At 39.0% G+C, this 18,626-nt stretch overlaps 1 long non-coding RNA gene across 2 annotated transcripts in view; it reads left to right on the top strand.

The window, feature by feature from the left end:
• Nucleotides 1–4,234: 4,234 nt before the first annotated feature.
• Nucleotides 4,235–18,626, top strand: part of LOC141766309 (uncharacterized) — a 73,337-nt gene continuing 58,945 nt past the window's right edge. For both annotated transcript variants that reach the window (XR_012593612.1, XR_012593611.1), the window contains exon 1: nt 4,235–4,430. This is a non-coding gene — a long non-coding RNA (uncharacterized LOC141766309). The remainder of the gene's footprint in view (nt 4,431–18,626) is intronic.

Raw genomic sequence — 18,626 nt, 5'->3', positions numbered from 1 at the left:
TATTTCATCAGCGCTGCCTAGTTTGACCGTTTGATCGGAGTTCGCGAGTGATTGACAGCTGCTCAAAGATGTCAGGCTCCAGCTCGGCTCTGATTGGTTGTTTTCCTCCGGTTGCAATCTTGCAGATGACCGACCGGAGGACACATGATTTTTTCAGATTACCTGTCTCATGCACATACTGTCAGGATATAGTGAACATTTAACACATAACTTTTTTTTAATCATATTTGCTCCATTTCTACCCACTGCTGCTTTAAATCTGCTGGCCACATGATTTTATTTTGTGATATATGTCAAATAACATGTTCACAAATTCAACCATGATGTAATGTAACGGTGAGGTAATCCACTTCCAATGATTAAGAGGCCCCCCGTTTTTCTTTTTTCCTCCATCAACTTCAAGGCCTGTTGACCGTAATGAAGCGCAGCTCCATAATGGCCCCATATGCAGAAAATTCTACATTTGAAACAAACCACAGACAAGGTGGAATTTGACAAGCTCATAAAGTATCATCTGCTTAAATGCCTTATGACAATGTAAGATTAATGACGGCCCATTCGGTGCCATAAGCAGCAGAGGTGGAGGAGGCACCTGCTCCTCAAAGGCCAGCTCTAATCATTCTCATCTGGACTCCCCGCTGACATACTAACCTGCTGTTCCTAAGGAAAGGAGATCTGCCTCCCAGATCCTCAAACACTTTCCTGGGCCCGCCGTATTACTTTCCTAATTCAGCCCAGATGTGACGTCCCCACTCTGCCATCCTGTTTTTTTTTCTTCCCCCCGCTCTGCTTCATCTCATTCCCACCTGCTAGCTGACCTGGGGACCCAAGGCCCAGACTCTCATTTGGTTTGCCTTTCTCAAAGTAAAGTCTTTGAATTGCAGCAATCTTTTTTTGTGCCTCAGCCTGGAGGGTCTGCAGTGAAGTCTGCACACTATAGAGAGTGCTGGAATCTTCCTACTGTCACATCCTCACATGTCTGCTGTTGTCTCAATACGAAGCCCTTTGTTCATCGTAGAGTGGTCAGCCTTCCATGTTGATGGCTAACAACTGGTTTGGACTCCAGTCTGTTAGAGTACATGCATACTGCAGCATCACTACAGCTATTGTTCTATAACACCTTATTCATGAATTAAAGCTGCAGAGGGTAAAATTGGAGTAAATAGGATTTTAAAAAGTTATTTTTATAAAACGGTCACTATATCCTGACAGTAGTGCATGAGACAGGTATTCTGAAAAAAATCATGTTCCTCCGGTGTCCTCCGGTACTCCTGATGGCATCTGCAAGATTTCACAGACCGAAAGAAAACAGCCAATGAGAGCCAAGCTGGAGCCTGCGGTTTCTGAGCAGCTGTCAATCACTCGCAAACTCCGATCAAACAGGCAAACTAGGCAGCGCTGATCAAATATGAATCAATATTCTGTTACTGTAATGCCTATTTCTCGCCTCAAATGTTTTCAGAAACAGCTTGTAGTGTACTGTTTAGCTGGAAAATGAGAAAGTTTGTGACCCGGCAGCCATGTTGAGATCTGCTGAGGAAATACCAAGCACCGCCCACCAGCCGTAGCAAACTTTCTCATTTTCCAGCTAAACAGTACACTACAAGATGTTTCTGAAAACCCAACAAATAGGCATTAAAGTAACAGAATATTGATTCATATTTGATCAGCGCTGGCTAGTTTGACCGTTTGATCGGAGTTTGCGAGTGATTGACAGTTGCCTCCGTTGAATGAACAGCCAATAGGAACGCTCTCTCTCTGAAACGACCTGTGATTGGCCAAAGTCTCCCGTCACAGGCTAAATTTTTTAAAGCCTGAAAACCGAGCCATGAAGAGGTGCCGAAGTCTAGTTTTCTCTCAGAACACTTTACATTTACAATATGCTAAGAGGTTATTATGGATTTTTTGATGCCAAAATCATTCTGCCTACTGCAGGTTTAATAAGTGCAATCAAGGTGTTTTGGACCATTTTAGGGTTGTTTTTGATAACAACAACTGATCATCTTGCATATTTTACAGTGAAAGGGCTCTGGATTTGAATAAAAAAAAAAATATCAAAGCAATGTCATTGTTGGATGATGAACACTACTGGTTAGCACTGACCGCCTGAAAGATCTCTACTTTAATTGGATTGCTTGGCTTCCTCAAGCTGATGGACATGCTTGTCTCTCAGGACCACTGAGCGTCTGTCTCCACTGGATGGGCCCCAGTAAATAATCTCTCTCCCCTAAACGCTAACCGTTAATTGTGTTTTTCTTCTTCTTCTTCTTCTTCTTGAGATGTGGTGGGGGTTGGGTTGGGGTGGGTGGTGGGGGATAATTAAGACAATGCCTTTGCGCTTCACTTTGGAGCGTGGATCCCACTAGGGCTGAGGCAGGTGCCTCTTACTGGAAGAGACTTACCGACAAGGCCTGCCAATCAAGCCTGCAGAGCTCTCCATTTCTTGAGCTCTTAGGTGCTCTATTCCCTTTAGTCCGTTTATTCCAAACACAGTTTTAAAATGCTGGGGATTAAGCAGGTAGCAAACAGGCCCAGTCTGTCGGAGGGAATCAGTGTTCCCCAGCCTACGAGTACATCGTCTGTCTGCAGATGCACTCATGGTGGAAGGTTTTATACAACAATTGATTAGAGAGCTCATACTGTCGAAGTGGAATTGTTACACTAAATTAAAAACAGCACAACAACATCACAGACTTTTGATAATGGGAATATGGATATCAAAGCTATAGCAGTAGCCTACAATGTCTTTTTTATTTGAGTGTTTGCCCACTCAAAAAGTTTGCCAAGATGGTCCGACAAACCGTTTAGGTTTTTATAATGCAAATAACTCTGTTTAAATAAAAACTACAAGCCTTTCAGCCCATGGATTTTCTTAAATGTATGTTTTTGATGTTGCCTGAAGCCTAGAAGGTATGCTACAAAAATAAAACAAAGATTTCTAAGCATTTATTCCTCTGACCGTGGTCTATATGAGTTGCAATATTATACCTTATTTTTTTTTACCATATAGCGTATAGGCTAAGGTCATTTTTTTATTTATTCCATTGCGCAATGCGTTTGAGATTAGAGCTGCTACAGACAAAGAGTAGGCTGTAGAAGCAAAGAGACAAGCAGCCGCTGCCGCCATTTTTGGACTGAAAACGCTTTAATGTATAGTATTTTATTGTTCAGCACAAGCCATTTCGGTAGAATATGACAATAGAATATAAATAAATTTGTTTTACTTTTGTACACTTGCACATTTTAGGCGGATGTTTTCGTATCTTTGCTGCTTGGCGCTGATGTTGCAATGGAACAAACAATTGGGTTGCGTCCAAAATTAAAATACTAACATGCTATTTAGTACGTTAAAACAGTATGGGAGATATTTTAGTATGTATGAAACCTTACTATGAAACCAATAGTATGCAAATTGCAAACTATTTCCCATTAAATATTACAGTACAGCTCTGTAACGTCAATAACGCTTCAATTTAACTGTAAAGTATACGATTTCACTTTGTTAGGGACTGTTTTTAAAATTATAGTTCAGACTTTGATTCTCAAAAACCATCTTTTTGGTCATGTGAGGTTGGCCACGGGTTACCATGGTTACACGTCTCCATCCGGCAAGGAGGCTCTCAGGAAGTGACGACGTAAATTACTGCTCAGTGCGTCCGAAAAGATACATAATACTGGCACTGTACTATAAAAACATTATATTTGGTTGTTCTGATTACAGTGACAAAGACAGTAATGCATTAAATGCTTTAAACTGTAAAGCCTAATTTCTTTGTATTTATGAAAAAATGGAATTATATCTGTCAACAATTTCTTCCTCACAAAACAAAAAAGCAATGAAAACAATGAATGTATGCAATATCTTTAACGTTTTTAAGTGAAATTATTGTCATACTCTCGCGTGGTCTTTTTTAAAAAATGTTTTTACATTGTTTAAATTTTATGTTGGTTTTGTTTCATTTCTGTTGTCCTTTTATGTTTGGCACAGCTCTTTGTTTATGTTTTCGCTATGCTTCTTCTGTATGTAAATGTTTTTATTGTTTTCTGCTGTTACTTTGTATACTGCCATTTTGAAATAAAAAAAAAAAAATACATACTACTGTTTATTCAGACAAAAGTATGTTGAACGATAAATAGTACTATCTATTGATTATGTGGTACACTTCTTTCACTTCTTGCGCAATATACTGTACGTCCTTTGGTCAAGGCCTCTGATTGGTCAACATGTCAGGAACAGCCTCTGATTGGTTGACAGACTCAACGCAAGGCAGCAGGTGTAGTGGACGGCTAATTATACCAACAATTACTGTTTACAACACGGAAAAAATTGATTAATTACCACAGAAAACATTCAGTGCAAGATTCATCATCGTTATGGATTTATTCTACAAAGTCTCCAGAAAGACCCTGCACTAGCTTCTCGGCTAAAAGTAAGTCTCTCACATACAGCTGTCTGAGCTATTAAGTCGCCTGTGTCGTATACGATAGAGGTTACTTTCGAGCCTGAAGCCTACAATATAGTAGTTTACAAGTTAGTGTAGTTGTATTTCAACATTGTAACGTCTGCACACGTCTGTGGTGTTTCCCCACAGACCTTTTAGAGTGATACACTTGTGAGAAGTAGCTGGTTAGAGGATGTTTATTGTATGTTTTTTTTTTTATTGAACAAATTCAAATTTACAAACAACATGGCTCATAGATTATTGCATTAGAGTAAAATGACAAGGTGCATACAGAACAAGAACAGATTAAATATGTAAAATTATACATGAAAATAATAATAAATTAAATTAAGGGCTGTACCTGTAATTCATATTCTTCTATTATACTAAGAAGTTTCAAAGCATTTTTGTTTTTCATGACATTAAGGGCTTTTATGTAAGAAAGAAACTCAGAATGAAACACATTAAACCTATAGGTTTCACTGTCATATACTTGGATTTGTGCAAATAACATTTTCCAAGAAGGAGAATGTTATTCACCAGAAAGTCATCTTTGTTATTGTCCATGACAAGACCATAAACAATGTCCTTTTGAGAGAAGTTTCCCAGATGAGAAACTTTTGGGAAAAGCCAGTTATGTATATCATCAAACCATAAAGCTCCAGAATACATACTGTTTATTGTATGTAAGCAGGGAATGAAATGAGCACCTGCCAGCTGCCAAATAACAGGTAAATAACAGGCTAAATGTTGGCTGTTGCAGGTAAAACTTTCAGGTCACCTATAGGTAATAGGTTTTCCTTATATTAAGAAATATTAGTTTTAAAAAGCAATTCCTAAATTAAAAATAGTCAGGGATTAAGGTTTCATGATCCATATTCTACTGTCTGTTACCACAGTGTTTACTAGGGGTGGCCGAAAAATATTGAGTATTGCAATATTGTGTTTTGTGATACTGTATTAATTCTCAAAAACCCCTGTATTGAATTCTAATTAATAGTTTACATGCAAAGATTAACTCAGGAAATACTTTACTTTATTTGCAAAGATATGCAAATGCATGTCCTACTATAAATGCAAATGCAGATCCTACTATTCTGATTGCATAAAAAAGTTAACTTTTTTATGATCAGATTTGATGCATATACTGTAGCAGTGTTATTTATAATATGAAAGTTTTTTCCTAAAATTTGATTTTTTTTAAATCGCAATATATCGCCTTACTTACAGTATCGCAATATATCACAATATATTGCATCGTAACCTCTGTATCGTGATACGTATCTTATCGCCAGATTCTTGCCAATACACAGCCCTACTGTTTACGATTCTAAAGCGTTCTACATAGACTTCAGAAGTGGTCAGACAAAACAATTGTGTGGCTAGTAGAAATGTCTAGTGACCTGCCACAGTGGCACGTGAGGAAAAAACTTAATTTTAGCCCCTGTATGTAAGGCTGTTACGGATTTAATAAATAGTGTAAGCAGCTGAAAATGTTTTAATTGTCCATTTTGAGTAGAGACGGGGCAGAATGAAACATGTTGGCAGAGGAAACAACTTTGAGAGGAAAGATGTGCAGCAGCAGTAAACAAATCAATGCACATTATAAAAACAATATAAACATTGTAAATTGGCACAGGACATGAAAAAGGTTGCCAATCTTGCTCTATGATCTGTGATATTTTGTTTATTTCCCATCATTTCTAGTAACTTCATCAAACAAATGCATTATTGATGTGCTTGTGAACACAAACAATGGGATTATTATTACAGCGGCGGCTGTAGGGGGAGCTAGAATGATGGTGGTCCTAATGTTAAGGGGGGGAAGTGCCAAATAACACTCCTTGGTTCTAATGCCAAAACACTGTTCCTAAATTTTCTCTGCATTTCTTAATTCCTGCTGAGTATTTTGCATGGAGAGTAGTACAACTATACAAAGATTCTTTGAGGAACACCGAAGGAGACTCCTTTTTGTTATTCGTATACCTGACCTGGAGGGCGTTGTCAAACTGTGCAGAACCGTGCGGACATAGCGTATAGTATAATAACATAATCAAGGCAAAATCGTAATGGTTGTGGTAAAAAAAAAATGTGGTATCTCTTTAAACTTGCTCCTCATCTAGTAGACAGGCTGGAGAGAGGTGCCAGCAGCTATTCACAACGAAGCGGGAAAGCAGGTCATGGAGTCACGGCCACTAAGAGCCGCTGTGCTATAGAGTGCCACTGACAGGCTTGTACAAGGCCAGGGCCTCATCTGGCTGCAGTGCCAAAATTTAGGCACTGAATATGGTCTACTGTTGAGACATAGAAAAGATATCCTTGCACAAATGGAAACGAATATCTTCTTCCGTCCAGCATATTTGCTCACAAAGTGTTTCATAAAAGAAAGAAAACATCCGGATATGAGGAATAGTATGTTTAACTCTCATACATTTTCCTTTTGATTCTCATGTAACATTTTTTTATTCTTATTTTTTTTGAAAAACGGGCAGACACTCGCTTTGTGCTAAATGTGATATGGGAGTTAAGTGAATGGGAGAGTGGGTCTGAATTCCCCAGCAACCATAGCCACTCGTCACACACAGACAGGAAATGGACAGCCACTTTGGGGAAATTCAATTCAGTTGTCGTCCACTGTGAAAAAGATTGAATCATGTAGACATTTGAGGTGATTTAATGGTGTTAACATACGCACAGTGGAGCTCCATGACTTAAGCTGCGCAGGCTTTGGATTATTGAGTTCAGTGTAAAATCAGTCACTTCTCCAGAGTCCATTTGACTGGGAGAAATGGATGGACATTAGTGGGAATTCTGAAAGTGATCCATTTTTTGGGAGGATAAACTAGTGATGGATTTCGCCTCCGGAGCTGTTTTAACAGTCACTGGATCTCACTTCTACTTCGTCTTTCTTCGAATGCATCACATTTGGCCGTGTTTTTATACTATCATGCAAGTTCTGATATGTTGGAAAAGAATATAGCACAGGGCTCGCTGGGTTGAAGCTGCTTTTGTTTTTCCTTGCCAGAAGGTCTGGTGCATTGTGTGAGTCTGGCCAATGAACACCAGAACTTTATTTTCATTTGAAATGCTGGTAAACTGTAAGTTTTGTGAGATTTTATAAAATCTGATCTCTCTGTGAAAGATGGAGGTACAGTATAGTGGCAGCATTTTCACCATAAATGGAGATAACCCCCCCCCACCTCCTCTCACACTTCATAAAAAACAATGTAAATCATGGTACTCATGATATATACTTGTTATGCTACACTTTGGTTCTTGCTACCAAGCGAGATGGACCAAAAACAGTCAATGATGTCATGGAGGACTTTGACGTTCTTTATGGACATAATGCATTTTCTGTTTCCCCCTGCCAACCTTTCTCCATTAACTGTTGTTATGTATCTTTGCTGGGAAAAATTATGGCCGAAGGCTCCTTGGCTTTAAGCGCAGATGATAAATCCTCCCGTGATGAGTGCAGCATTTCTTCTGCCACTCAAGCAGTGTTTGAATACATATTTGGCATACAGTAGTTGTAACCCAAGGGTGGAAATATATTCGCTTTGGTCCGGCTGGTCAGATGAAGTATTTCAAAGATCTGAAATGTTTGTTGGAAGTTGGTTTTAAACACTTTGGTCATGTACAGTATAGTGTGTAAGGAAGATAGCTTTTAGGGGCTGCAGGCAGGGATTTTCCTCTTGTGCTACGTCCACAATTGTTCACTCATTCATTATTCACCTATAAACTATGCAGTGTGTAAATTGTCAAAATTATAAACAACAGTACCAAACAGTTTATTTTGTTACTTTGTACTTGTTATCACACTACAGGGTTGCAGGGCTGTCGATGCAATGCATGATGCATTAGTTTTGTGGCCATTAAATGTCCATTATTGATTACACAGTCAAGTCAAGTCAGTTTTATTTATATAGCCAAAAATTACAACTCCAACGTTTAATTCGCCAACTACTTTCTTAATCAATTAATCTGTTTGAGTAGTTTTTTTATGAAAAAAATGTAAAACAAATATCTGATTCCAGCTTCTTAAATATTAATATTTTCTGGTTTCTCTACTCCTCTATGGCAGTGAACTGAATATCTTTGAGTTGAGGACGTCATCTTGGGCTTTTGGGAAACACTGATTGACCTTTTTCACAATTTTCTGACATTTTATAGACCAAACATCTAATCGATTAATCGAGAAAACAATCAACAGATTAATCGACAGTGAAAATAAAGGTTAGTTGCCACCCAACGTCCAATCACAAATATCATATTTGACTCAGAGGGCTTTACAATCTGTACAGCACGAGACACTTTCTCTTCTTAGAGCCTCGATTCAGATAAGGAAAAACTCCCTCAATGGGGGAAAAAAAAAAGAATGAATACTTTTATAAATAAACTTCATACCGTAAGACATTGTTGTGGAATGATTTGAGTCCACTATATACCATAAGATTTAGTCTATCTATTTGAAAATGTAAGAATAATTTCAGACAGTTTCAGTCTCATTTTTGTCATAAAATCAATTTAAAATCTTAAAATACAATTTTGTTATTTTTGTTAATTTAGACATTTCTTTAATTATATGTAAACTTCTCTTTCATTCAAAAGATGTCTTAGATAAAGAGAACTTAGAAACATGAACTCCTTACACTTTATATACATACTGCGTAACGTCATCAAGACTCCCACTGGATTTTTCCGAAGGACAAACTGTCTGCAAGTGGCCAGCAGGCTTGACCTTGAGTTTCACTTTGCACACTTGCAATAAATAAACATTATTAGAAGAGAAATGAACTTGTTCTCTCCCGTCTCTGCTCGTTATTGTCAGTTTGAGTTCGTCGAGTGTTGAGCGTTCACAGTTTTGTCCTCCTCACCAGCGGAGATATGAACAATGTCCATTTCTAAAGACTTCCTCATCAGCTGCAGAGAGCGTGGGAGTGCTGGTATCTGGAAACAAGCTTTAGCTGACTTTTTTTTCAGACTACAACAACATCCTCCTCCCCTGTGCTCCATGCACATGTCCCCCTCACTACATGCATTATAACCCTGATGAGCTGACCACATCCTTGGAACACTTCACAAGATAAATAATTGAACCCTCAATAGCCCTTGATGGACAAAAATTGCTCCTCCAGCTGCCACTTCTTCTTTTGCTTTGTTCTCAAGAGCAACAACAACAAATGGGCCTTTGCAGAATCCCACACTAAGAAAACACATTTCACAATGATAACACATAAGAGCTGGGGGTTACATTACTCTCCTGCTCAGATGATTTGTGCCATTAGAGGTAGCCTATGTGTTGTACAAATAGTAATAAAGAAGCCTTCAAAAGAGATATGTGATCTTAAAAGAGTGTTTTATCCCAGCAGATGACTGATGTCACCATCATCAGTTATCTGTTACCAGCTAACTTGTCTTTTCAGCAATCAAGAGAGAAAAGGCAGACAAAGGTTTCAGAGCGAGACATGATGAGGGCTTTGGACAATAGGTGGCAGTGTGCTACCACAGACGGCGGCGGCGGCGGCGGCGGCTGCAGTATATCTGCAAGTTGTCTGAATCCAGTCTTGGCAGAGGAAGGCTTGAGGCTGTTCTGCGGATTTAATTAGACAGAAACAGATACTCACATGTTCATTTCTCAGCTGCCTCCCATCCATTTCTTTACAGTCTGTTGGGGAAAAACGCTTTATGGTCCAATTGTAACTTTAACTGTGAGCACAGAGAGAACCACACATTCATAGTGAAAAAGCCAAGTGTTAAGACCTTGTTTCACACCTCCTAGAGGCAACCATTACAGCAGGTAGAGCTGTCAGAATCACAGGCCAACTGTTAAAATACACAAAAGAGAGGGCACAGACTTTTTTTTTTCTTTTCCGCGGATAAAGAAAGTATTTTTGAAAAAGTCTTGAGGTATCATCCTGGCTGAAGACCACACCCATGCTCCTCAAACAAAGACCTATATAGAACCCTTTGTATTCGCAAAGACAGAAATAGTCATAAATCTTAAAGTTATAATGATATCAAGACGCCGACTTTCTCTTTCTTCCTATAGGCAAGCTTGCTTTAGTATAACTTTTTAAAAACATATATTTCAACTATCGCGTTATATGTAGTCATTATATTAGGGACCCGTCCTTTTTCAGTCCAGATACCGATAGCGATACCTGGGCTTTGGGCATCAGCCGATACCGAGTACTGAGCCGATACCAGTGTTTTATTAATAAGCTCTATTTCTCACTGTGTGGAAGTGACTGGATCAGGCTTGACTTAAACATTGTTTCCTAACTCTGTAAAACAAAATGTAACAAATAAATACATAGATAAAATTTTACTGAATTATATTAAAATAATAAAATCTGCAACTTGGTAAAAAAATCTTCAAAATTAACAGGAATTATAATTCAACTGTAAACCTTTTTAATGCAGCAACACATTGGTCAAACTTAAAAAATTCCAGTATATAATGTATATTGTATTCAAACATGGAATTGAATTGAATAGATCGGCCCCATTGTCACCGATAGCCGATCCAGCTCTCTGAGTCAGTATCGGTATTAGTGCATCCCTACATTATATTTTACAAGCTGTTTGCTGTAGTATAATGCTCATAATCTACCAAATCAATACAGTGTTCATTCATGTGAATCAAAGTTTTATGGCATGCTATGCTAACATACATGACGAATGCCAGCAGAGGAACAAAGCCTGAAAAAAAAAAAAGAGGTGGTGTAATTGAATCAGAGGGAAAAACGTGGCGGTGTTAGTGACAGTGGGGGGACACGGGGAGCTGCAAGAACAATATTTAGAGCACTGGTAGTTGAGAAAGTGGCTTGGCCTACCACTAACCTTCACATCCATATTAAAAGCAAGGTGTCACTGCATGCAAATTAGAAGTAGCCGGGTAAAGCACTGTTAATGAACCCAGCCATTGAACTCCGTGCAGCGGGCTCGTCGTCAGATAGGTGCGCCATAAATAGTCCATTTGGCCAAGAGCCAGAGGGAGAGGCTAAGGCAGAGTTAGCAGCGGTAGGAGAGGGCCTTTATTGTGTTATGACAGACAGAGGGGACGATCAGACAGGATAGAGATATGGGCTTTCCTTTCCAGATTAATTAAAGAAAGGATCAATTAACAGTGATGAAAACCATGGCGGCATACTGACTAGCTGATAGGCCAATCAAGCCTTGAAATGCAGAGTAGTTGGCATGTTTTATCTCTCCAAACTTAATTGCAATTTTCCAGAGGGAATGACGTGATCAAAATGGCGGGGTGAAATTAGCTCCATGTGAATAAAGTATTTATTTGTTCTGTGATTTCAGGACTTATTGTATCTATTTAGGTTTCTTTTTTTTATTTTTGCCTTGCACACAGAAGTTCCTAATTTCACAATTTATTCTTCCCCCCTGCTCACCTTTTATCATGGTAATTGTGAACACGGTTCCACTCCTCAACATTAGCTTTTGCTGAGTAGCAAAATGCCTTGGCTGAGGACAATTTGTCCCACACTGCCCAATCATGCCAGATGCATGCGGTTATACAATATAGAGCATTCATGAATTCATTTGCATATTAGGACGTGAATTTTTTGTAGCCCCTCACCGCTGCTGTTGCTCGCTCTACGGCAGATTCGAGGCTATAATGACCTTACAGCAGATGAAAAGAACAACGATTTGACGGCTCACTTGTGGGGGTAAAAATGAACGCAGGATGGGCAAAGAATTAAACATGCATGCAGGAATGCAATGAGGAAGTTTACTAGAGGAGAAGGAGTTTGTCTAAGTAATGTAGCAATGAGCTTTAACCCATGAAAACAAAAGGTTATATCTCATATCTATCCAACCCCCCACTCAAGGCTCACATTTGGGCTGTAAAGGAACCTCCGCTGTCCTGTTAAAAGTAAAATAACGTAACAAATTCAAGTTGCACTGGTGGTCTTTTAGGATGTTACCATTTTGCTTGTTTTTAATAATTTATCCAGTTATTATAACAATATTAGCTAAGATTAAACACACACACATTGCTCATTACCTTGGGAACACAGCCCACCAAAAGCTCATTTCCTGTTGAGGAAGACTGCCTAACCCCGATTGACCCTCAGATATTCCCATTACCATGGGCCAATGTTTAAGGGAAAGCTTATTGAGCTACCTCAGCTGGAACACCCACCACTGATTTATGAGCTGGAGACTACTCTGCTTTTAATGATTATCTGTTTATGCACCCCCCCACATCCCCCCTCACACACACACACACAAATCATATCAGAAACAAGGAAACGGGAAATATTATTCAAATGTGTCAACAAAAAAAAAAGGAATCAAAGGAATCACAGTATTGGAGTCTTCTGCTTGTTGAGAAAAATCTGAAGTGTAAAAATAAGATGTAAGAATTTATTTTGAAATGCCTTCTGGGAGGGGGGATATTTAAAAAAAAGTTTATTTTGAAGTGAATTCCTAATTTGGTTTAAATTTCTATTTTGAATTTTTTTTATGTGCAATAAGTCAGTAAAAAAGAAATGTCAGTATATTTGCCTCCCTATATAGTCTATGACTAATTAATCTAATCCCTGCCAGCCTTTAAACAGCATCCCGGTGGAATATATTCAGTCCACCTACGTTCCTCTGACACCTTTCATTACATGAACAAGGTCTAAACTGTAGACGCCGTAACCTCTCTGCTTTTTCTGGCGGTGTATGACCATTATGCACAACAAGAATCCTGCGATCTATCCATGTCAGTAATACTACTAGATGGAGGAGAAGCTTAAGTGAGTCTGTCATGGTAATTATGGCGGATAGTTGAGGACTATCAGGTCCTCAGCTCGCTCACTGCCAGTCTGATCTATCCTGAGCATAAAGAGTCTCCTGTGAGCTCGGGGGTGGGGGAGGGGGGGGGGGGGGGGGGGAATTGAAAAGATGCACTTATCTACCTAATGGCAATAGCTGAGGCAAATCACATGCATTTTATGGCAAGAAATAACTGTATTCGAGCTATAGTATCAGCGTGTGCCCTGTGGCCGTATTCAGCTGCTAGGTTTGATTATCCATCAGGCTGTGTCACAATGTGAGTGAATGCCGCTGTAACCAGCCGACTGGTTAAGGCAAATGCAATGTCACACGATTGTCATTCATTTTATAATTCGCTTACCAGTCAGTCTTTGACAGGAAGAGTGTGTGAAAGCAGCAGCCAACATTAAAATGAAATGAGTACCCAGGATACGATATTATCACGATATCTATGTCAAGATACGATCTTATTGTGATTTTAAACATCGCGATAAGATACATTGCGATATATTAGGGCTGCACAATTAATCGAATATTAATTGTGATCGCAATTTTGACTGCGATATTGACGTTTAAAATGCGTGCGCCGAACATAGAAGACTCCACTGCATATCAAATCAAGCGCTTCCTAAACTAACAGCCAGCCACCAGGGGGTGATAGAGCTGTTTTGGCTTCACTTTTGGGGAAGCTGTCATGTGCACGCAACCTGCAGCGGCAGCCCTTGAAAAACGTTCCTGAATGTTGCAGTTCAGAGTACAAGAGTAAAATACTGTATATTTTACAGGCAAATTGAAAATGAAGAACCTTATTTTTGAGTCTTATTTTGATGCAAAGATTTGTACATTAGCAGGAATGTAGCACAACATGGATTGTGAAAGTGGTGCTCTGTTTATTTAAATGTGAAAGTGCAGTAAAAAATATTTTGTCCCTAAAGTCAATGAATAATCATGATAAATAATCATTATCTCAATATTGATCAAAATAATCAGGATTACCATTTTGCCCATAATCATGCAGCCCTACGATATATTGCGATTTATTACCTTTTTTCAACTGCAAATTACGCAGTTTGTCAACATCTGTTTTTCCTATTAAGATACAGTTTTCACTCTGTTCATCTCAGAGATTTCACTCACATTTCTTGAGGTCAGAGGTCAAGGGACTCCTTTGAAAATGGCTTTGCCGTTTTTTTCTCACCAAAATTTAGCGTAACTTTGGAACGTTATTTAACACTATCTTCACTCCAGCTTTAAGAGTGAGCGCGCTACAACCTCTGAAAGACAGAAAAGCAACTAAGAGGTTAAAAGTTCATATAATAAAGATAAATGCTTGACATCTGGATAGAATATTTCCACACAAAATATCGTGATACTCTGCTGTTTCAATTTCTTTTAGTAGGAGAGGATTGGTGGATTCTGCATTGACTGATGACATTGCTTTATCTAGTTAAGTGATGTTTTTTTTTTATCCACAGTGATGGTACTGTAGCACATTATCTCAAGTATATAAGTTACTTAAATGAGACAGTGGAACTCTATGAAACCAGAGTAAGCCAGTAAATGTGAGGCAGAGCTGTTTTGCAGTCATTTATCTGAAAATGGCAACATAATGCAATAACATTTGGGAAGTAACTGTTTTGATTGGGATGGGATAGTCTGCCGAGCTGCAGTTACATGCTGAAAACACAATATTAGTGTCCATCATTTGAGGTAACTAACAGGGTTTCGGTTTCAGGGTTTTTTGGGAAATCAAATTAGTCTGCCAGACATCCAATTTGCGTTTTGGTTTAGTCAAATGTAGCCGCTGCATAATATGCTGGAGGCCACAAGAAGAGGGGAAAGTGGCTCATTTGTGTTACATAACACACAAATGCAACACTCTCAATGTGAAATGGAAACTTTTATTTTGCAAGGCAAAAAAAATGACAGACTTGATGTAGCCCAGTGATTCCCAACCTTTTTACCTTAAGGGACCCCTTAAGCCCCAGTTTGAATAAACTGATGACTAAGTGACATATTTTATGGATATTTCATAATATATTCAATGCATAACAATAACGGTACAGAACAACTGATAAACTGTACAATTAACCCAAATAGTGAACACAATAACTGGATGAATTGCGAGCAGATTATTTCCTGTGAATATTGCATCAGAGATGACTTTTACTGTTATTTTTAGGGACTTTTAATACAATTCTCTATATTATGTGTTTTTTATTTTTTTTTATTTTTCTGCTTTGGTCATTGTTGTGTTAGCTCTTTGGTTGTTTTAAATGTGTACTTTTAAAATTGTTGAGTTTATGTAGGGCTGTCAATCGATTAAAATATTTAATAGCGATTCATTTTACGATTGTCCATAGTTAATCATAATTAATCGCAAATGAATTGCACATTTTTTTAAATGTCCAAAATGTACCTTAAAGGGAGATTTGTCAAGTATTTAATACTCTTATCAACATGGGAGTGGGCAAATATGCTTGCTTTATGCAAATGTATGCATATATTTATCATTAGATAGTAATTAACAAGGTTTTCCAGTTTCATATGAGGCCAGTATCTTCTCTCTAGCTTTTAAACTGAGCCTGCTACAACCTCAAATACTTTAGATTGCGTTAAAGAAATTAGTGTCGTTAAAACGAATTTGCGTTATCGCATTATCACGTTATCACGTTAACACGTTATCACCTTAACTTTGACAGCCCTAGTTTATATTTTAAATAACAATCCCAAATTTAAAAAATAACAATTTCATTCATTTTTCTTCACATAAATGAATGAAATGCTGAGATAATGGCCAACTTTTTAAAAAGTTGGCTTTAACCCCTTAAAATCAAGAAGGCCTTGTGACCCCCCCATGAAGCTTTGGTGACCCCTACTGAGGGTCGGGACCCCGAGGTTAGGAACCAGTGATGTAGCCTACTGAGGACCTTGTAATCAAAAGGTTGTCACGCGGCGAGCTGCTCAGCAAATCCGATGTGAATAATACATTTCCATTAAAAAGGCTCATTAAAGTAATTGTTGGTCAATAAACTAGCGCGAGTAGAAGTTAGCCGGTCGGCGGGAGTGTCGAGCTTCTGCGGTGAGCACATAGTTCTTCCACAGCTAAATCATATCAGATGGACTATTGACAGCATCCTGTCAATAGCTGAGCCCTTGGAGGGTTAGCTATTTGCACATTGACTGATTGACTGTTTCTTAATAGACACATAATTGGTGACAAAGACCTTCCAATGAAGTGTCATTTGCCAGAGCATTTGTGATAATTCACAGCCTGTCCCATTTTCTGTTGGACACGGTCCCAAAGTAGGGGGCTGTGATGAGAAACATGATCCACTAGACAGTGTCACAAGAGAAAATGTACAGTATTTGTAGCGTGGTGAAATAGCTCCGCAGTCATCACAATGAATACAAGACAAACAGAACAGATAGGCGGTATGGAATCTATAGATGGAAACATGGAGGATGCAATAAGGAGCACCTCAAACTTTGACCTGATATAACATTATTCATTGGCAGTAATATTACAAGCTATTTCCTCTCATTCCACACTGTGGACAATGCTGATGCAATTTTCGCATGGCACTTTTGTTTACCTTATTTATCTGCCCTGGTGTCTGACATAACCATCATTGCCTTCATCAGGGAGACAGAGCATTTACAGCCGGCTGCTGTGATTGCAATGTAGTGCAGACATTTAAAGAGGAAGAATGAGAAGAAGAAAGAGGAGGAAAAAAAAAAAGGAAAAACGCCCCCGTGATCCTGCCGCATTTCATGAAGGCACTGCTTTTCAAACCAGCTGCTTGGAGGATTTTTAACATCTATTAATGCAGAATTACTCCAATTACAAGCCTTCTTTACACCAAGGCCCCCTTCCGCTGCCTGCGTTAGATAGTGCACACCTCTGGGAGCCAATCACAGCCTTCACAGCCACTGGCAGCAGATGTAAGCAATTTACTTCTGATTTCTTCATATTCAGTGTGAGACAAGCTCCTGGTGACCCGCGACCCCGGAGCCTGCAGGATTCTAACCCTATCAAATTAAAGCTCTCTGCTCACTTATTCCCCAGCGCTCCTCTGGTGCTAAGCAGCCATCTCGCTGCATAGCAACGCCGGTCGGGCGTGCTCGCTCATACGCCCTGCCTCATCAGCTGCTATTAGGGAAAATATACAGTGCTCTAATTGGATGAGATTCAGCTAAGGAAGTGCAGTTAAAGGTCATTTTCCACCGTGTGCCTCCTGCTCTTCAGAATAATTTCTGTGTCCTCCGTCTTTGGGAGCTGTTAAACAAAAGGGCCAAAGTTACAATCCTTTCTCTCTTTTCCTGACAGAGTGCTAGAGGCCGTGATGAGCAGCGAGTCCTGTGAATCATGTAAACAACATAGCCAGGCTCTGACTGATGTTCTCTGTGTCAACTGCACAGCTCCTCCACTGTCTTCCCTCAAAGTGTCCCGGTGCCTATGTCGCAACCTTGTCGTTAGCCAATTTCATAAATTTGCAAAAGGTTAGAGCAGACCACCTACTATTCTAATTAGTAGTCATTTTGTTGCATTTTCTCTTCATGGTGTCAGTTTTCTCCAACAATGGATATAGGCGTAGTAAAAGAGATGAACAAACAATTACAGCGTGTTTTCTCAGAGCTCGTATGATGCTATGAGATAGTCAATTATAGCAGCGGGCCATGATTACCATGCTGTAGGCGATTTAAGCCTAGAGTAGTTGTTCAGCTGAAGAACAGAAGCACAGAACCAGTAAACCATTATTCAACATCAATAACAACAATTGAACCGTCAAATACGTGATATGACTTAACCATACTGTACTTACATTTTGTCTAACTGTGTTCAGAACATGGCTGTCACGTGTAAAACTTAATTTCATACCTGGCCATCAGAATTTTTTAAGAACATTAAAACATCCCAGCGTATTGAACGTTTAAGTGATTAGCATTCAGCTCGGTCGCACGAAAAGGCGTATGAAGCACACGATAATGCAAAAGGGCAAAAGCGTGCGATATTAACGCCGTTCTTGCTTTTCGCGTGCCATTTGTACACCATGTAGTCTGCACTGACTGCAATGTAAATATGCTACACTCAGACCTATTGACGTAGAATAAAAACTGAGAAAGACTACCTATGGCGGGTGTGTGGGGAGTTGGACGTTCAGTTTAATTTTCACTTTACATCCGTAGTAGTTTTAAGCCCAACCATGTTGTTTTTCCTAAACCTAACTAAGTGGTTTGTTACCTAAACCTAAAGTGACGCCAAGGGGCGTGACAAAGCGGCAATATATGATGGATTTGGATGAGAATGTGTTGTTTTTTTAGTGATGTTGTGACGTGTTTTCCGTACTTATGTTGTTTCAGTACGTATTATATTTAGTGTATGTACTTATTTTAAGG

This window comes from Sebastes fasciatus, chromosome 4 (genome assembly GCF_043250625.1).
Source record: "Sebastes fasciatus isolate fSebFas1 chromosome 4, fSebFas1.pri, whole genome shotgun sequence".
NCBI lineage: Eukaryota > Metazoa > Chordata > Actinopteri > Perciformes > Sebastidae > Sebastes > Sebastes fasciatus.
Note: the sequence above shows the minus strand (reverse complement) of the source record. Positions and strands in the feature narration are given on the sequence as shown.